Source organism: Cibotium barometz, chromosome 24, assembly GCF_041138505.1.
Source record: "Cibotium barometz isolate CiBa-2024 chromosome 24, ASM4113850v1, whole genome shotgun sequence".
NCBI lineage: Eukaryota > Viridiplantae > Streptophyta > Polypodiopsida > Cyatheales > Cibotiaceae > Cibotium > Cibotium barometz.
In genome coordinates this window covers 10,969,953-10,975,105 of record NC_141069.1, presented here as the reverse complement: position 1 = coordinate 10,975,105, position 5,153 = coordinate 10,969,953, and the positions used below count along the sequence as shown (strand labels likewise).

Here is a 5,153-nt window from a genome sequence, read left to right as displayed (position 1 = left end):
TGTTTCTATCTCGATATCCTTTTTTTTCATTGCTTGTTTTGATTGTGCATGATACTAACTATAGGGTGGGGTGGTAGGGGGAGCCTCTTGGTCTTAGAGTGGTAGGGGGAGCCTCTTGGTCTTAGAGTGGCCTTATGCTGCTACTTAGGGGTTCGATTCCCCTTAGGCTCGTGTTCTATAGTCATGAGTCCATGTACTATGCGTGTGTGTGTTTTGTCTTACAGGCAAAAGTGTTGTGAAAAGAGCTGATCGTGAAGCTAATGCGCAATGAGCAGCTGACGTGGCTGATGATGTAACTGATGATGCTGATGTGGCATCAAGTGCTGAGGTGGCAAATTAGCAACATCTAGTTAGGGTGTGCAAGCATCTAGTTAGCAAGGCTGGACTTGAGAGGTTTCCAAGACAAGTAGGGGAGAGAGGGTATAAAACTGCTCATACCCTTTATACCTGCTTTATGCCAGAAAGAACTCGCTTCTGGCAGAAGAAGCTGGCCTTTTTGACCAGTAAAGCTGCCCTTTTCCTCAGATGGCGAGGAAGAGCTATGCACAAAAAGAAGAATTGGTGGGCTGATTTGTGTGTGTGTAAGTGCGAGAGTATGTGAACTTTCTAGAGAACGTTTCAGGTGTTTGACGTTCCAAACTTTCTTTATTTAATTTAACAATAATTCAACCATATTACTCAAAGAAAGAAGTAGACTTGAATAACATAGCAAAGCAAATAATTGTACCGTGCATTGTTCCGTCGATGCTTTAGAAGCGTTTGCATCTCATGCAATACAGCGGTCTCGTCCCAACCAACGCCAAACTCCTACACGAGGATTGCCAACACATATTTCTTGTCATTATCATCTTGATCCCTATAATTTGAAAAAAAAAGTCACTTTAGTTAGATTTATCATTTGATATCAATGTATACAGAGATTTTAAAAAATACATGAAAGAATTGGACTTACCACCAGTGGATGTGTATCTTGGGCATGTATGTGTGCACGAGCTCTCTCAAGCGGCGACGGAAAAGTGCCCCACCGTCTACATACTGCACTCGCCCACTCTGATCCACCTGAATGCTAATGGTGGGCATCGTGCCCGATAGCATGCGAAGCTCCGAGGTGGCAGGTGGAGGTGCAGAAGGAGGCACACATGGTGAAGAGACTGGTGATGGTGATGGCTGACTACTACTACTACTGCACAAAAAACACATATAATTTTTAAGATTCATTTTGGATGGTTTCATGAAAATTACACCTAGACACGGAGTAGATTAATGCATACCTCGAACGGCGGCGCCTCTGTGCCAAGGGGGAGTGCCCTCGGCCTGTGTCAAAACACTGGGGCCCAGCGTCTGCTGCACTTGCGTCTGCACCAAAAGCGTATGCACGGGTTGGGGTGTGCCGCCACCTCCGGGAATAGGATCCCTCGAAGAGCCCTCCCCAAAGGCTACTGGCCGTACTAGTGTCACCCATGAGTGGTCTCCCTACATCTAAAGTAAGGAATCCCTTCAATTGCATCTTTTTTCTTTTCTTTATCCCAACCCACCAATGTTTAAGACTCTCTTCTCAACAAATTGAAGGGATTTTCTCCTAATTCCATCAAATTAACACACAAATATCCATGTGGAGACTACTCTTCCTACATCTGAAGTAAGAAATCCCTTCAATTGCATTTTTTTTCTCTTCTTTATCCCAACCCACCAATGTTTAGGCCTCTCTTCTCAACAAATTGAAGGGATTTTCTCCTAATTCCATCAAATCAAATATCCATGTGGAGACTTGATGAATCAATGGTGGGATTTAATTTACATGGTCATTACTATAACAAGTTGTGGCATCTCTTGTTTTTCTTTAAAATGCAAAGTGTACTCCAATTTACACTTTGAAAGACTTGATAAATTCAACCTTCATCCTTTGAGCACCAAACTAGCACACACATAAGCATATAGGAAAACCATAAACATGAGAAGCTTCATGTTAGCAAAGTTCTATTCACTCCAACCATAAAGCTCAAAATAGTGAAAATGCTCATACATCAAAAGCAATAAGAAATTTGCACAAATAATAAACATAAGAAACTCAAAACTGAGAGCTTATCATAGACAAATGGATTTGGGGTATACACAAATCCAGTAAAAATTTAGAAGTCCTTGAGACCATCAGCCACCTTGTCCACAAATGAACACTTGATGTTTTCCCTAACACGTTCACAAATCACCACTTCATCTACTAGATGAGATCCAAACCACACAATGAAAAATCATCACATAGTTACACGCACCCTTAGGACTTATTTCTAGCCTTATAAGTGGGATGTTTAACTAGCTTTCCATGATTCAATTACTAAACCCATGTAATCACAAAATGCCTATCCCAAGGTCAATCTATCCCCTATCTATCCTAAGAGAGAAAGACCTAGGTTGGGGGGGTACACAATGTATTATGTTTGTCTTTGTGGTTATATATATATATATATATATATATATATATATAGAGAGAGAGAGAGAGAGAGAGAGGATTTGTGTCTTTGCCCTACCATGTAGAGGTAGGGCCCTACCATGTAGAGGTAGATACTATGTTCATCGGTATGTTTTTTTAAGTCCAAGAAATCAAGGCAACTAAATTTGTTTAAATGCATACCCACATACCCCGTTTAATGTTAATGCATTTTGCAACTAGTTACAACATCTCTCCACTAAGTTTCTCTCTATAAGGAAAGTTATTATGAATATTATTTCACTAAATATTCATAATCTTTGTCGGACTAAACCAAAGGAAGGTTATTATGAGTACTTCATCTAATATTTATTATCTTTTGCATGCTCAAACATTAACATAACTAAAGGTTATTAGAAGCTATCACTTATCGTAACTCAAGAATATAGGTTTCCCTTGCTGTGTCTATTTCGTGAAGGAAGGAGAGAGAACAAGACCTTATCGTAAATACTAGTTGGGAACCCGTGCTTCGCACGTACCCAAACCTCCTCTTCCCCTTCCCAAACCTCCGAATTCTTGCCACATGGCAGCTTTGTGAAACCCTTCCTTAAGATAATGTAGAGATGTAGAGATGCATCACAGATTTAGAAAATTCATATAAATCTATATCATGAAGAGAGAATGTATGCTTACCATGCATGTCCTTAAGCCATGTAGACTCAAGAATGTGGGTCTTTTGTAGTGCTGTTCCTGACTGCTCTTCCCAAATGGCACCACCTCGTTTTGAGAAAGGACGTTTGCTGCTGGGCGAATGTAGACAGTCGTGTTTACTACACGAGGATCCTCTACAGTTTTGATCACATAAGCTGCAGCATCCTCCTCTCTCACCCAGATTACTGCAAAGCCTCAAATTATCTCGAAATTAATTCATAATCTAAGGTGTAAACCTTCGAAAAAAATATGGCAAAAATGTTATACGTAGGATTTGACCTTTTTGATTGCCATCACCGTAGATGACCACGCTGTCCGTGGGTGGCAAGAACCGGCCATATTGAGCAAGGCCAGCCAAGAAGTAGCCGGCAAAGTAGTTGGCCGAGACGTAGGTGTAAGGGATCCCCGCCTTCTCCACAGCTCGCCGGACTTGTCTCTTTTCCGCAAACAAATCACCCGCCGGCGACGGACAGTCCACCAGATGGTCCGGATCCATCCCATACTCCGAAGGCAAAAACCTCTACACCCACCATTAACACGCATGCAATGCTTCTGAATTAACCTTGATGCCCAATTAATTAATCATGCCTGCTGCATTCATCATGTCACTGCTGATTGCAATAAACAAATCCAATCATGATTATCACCGTCTGCTTTCTATCAGTCATCTACCTATTCCTCGTCGCTATCTAGCTCATGATAAATTAGTCGTCCTAACTCTCATCATTAAATCCTGCAGCTGCTGATTTTACCTCGATGTTCCCAGCTTCTTTCATGGCCTCTATCAGCTTCAGTTGATCTAGAAGTTTGTGTTCACCCATGGCTGATATCACAATGTCTACTTGCTTCACTGCATCTACCAGGCTGCTATGATCTTCTACGCTGCCCTGCAATTAGGTACTGAAGCACAAAAATTAGTCTCGAAGGAATGGAATAATCATTGGAACATTTACTTTATTTCAAATAAGTAATTTCAAGTATTGCACTGCTCACAACTTTGATTCAAGACTGAGGGACGGTGCAGTTGGGGTTTTTTTTTTACCTTCAAGAAGGTAGCACCGGATCTCTAGGGACATCAAGAGCTAGGCCTTGTGAATACTGTCCAGTTCACTCACACTATATATCACTAACTAACTACTTGCTTCCGATCTTCGCCTGCAGTTGCTTGCTTGAAAGTTGAAACCGCCACCTTAGAACAATGGCTACTGCTGCTGCTGCTGTGATTGCTGGCGCCGACTTCTCAGTAAACCTGCTTACCGCCTTGTTGGGCACTACGAGTGTGGACCGCAAGATCGCAATTGGGCTGCATAACAACTCCAAGGATGAGTGGAGCGCACCTCGCGTGCACTTCGTGTCCGGCACCTCCGCGATGCCGGCCTTCCTGGGGCCATCCCTGCAGACCATGTGCTCTTGTTCGCAGCTCGCAAGACCAATGGCGCTGCGCGAGGCACCGTGGGCGTCATGACCTTCCGGGCGGACGAAGAGAAACATAGGGTGCCCAGCATCGAAGCTCGCCTGGGCGATGTGCTTGCCAATGTAACCAGTAGCGCCAAATATCAGCACACGACCGGGCTGTGACATTGCTTGTACGAGAGAGTGCATAGGGAGGGCACGTTGTCTCTAATTACGTAGCCACACGCGCGCGCTCGCACACTCTCTCGCTCTCTCTCTCTCTCACACACACACACACAGACGCACCCACTCTCAAGTGGGAGAGCGTCCGACAAAGCGCAGTGCGCCTACACTCCCTAACACTGTGCCTTTCCCTTTGGTGAAATAGATACCCCACCAACACAAACCTTACCTGGCCGCGTGAGCTTGGATTGAGAGACGAACTGCGCATCGCCGTGAGCGTGGAATCAAAGTTTGAAGCTGCTACAGTGCGCGCGAAACGGGCGAAGAAAATGAACACATTTTAGTTTTTGCCAAAATTCGTGATGCATAAACGACCCAAAAAAAAGGTGGCTTATGCATCGCAAGTTCGATGCATAAACCACTCATTTTCAGTTTGCAAGGG

At 43.6% G+C, this 5,153-nt stretch overlaps 1 pseudogene; it reads right to left on the bottom strand.

The window, feature by feature from the left end:
- Positions 1–1,642: 1,642 nt before the first annotated feature.
- LOC147624913 (bifunctional pinoresinol-lariciresinol reductase 1-like) lies at positions 1,643–4,717 on the bottom strand (annotated as a pseudogene).
- Between the last annotated feature and the right edge of the window lie 436 nt (positions 4,718–5,153).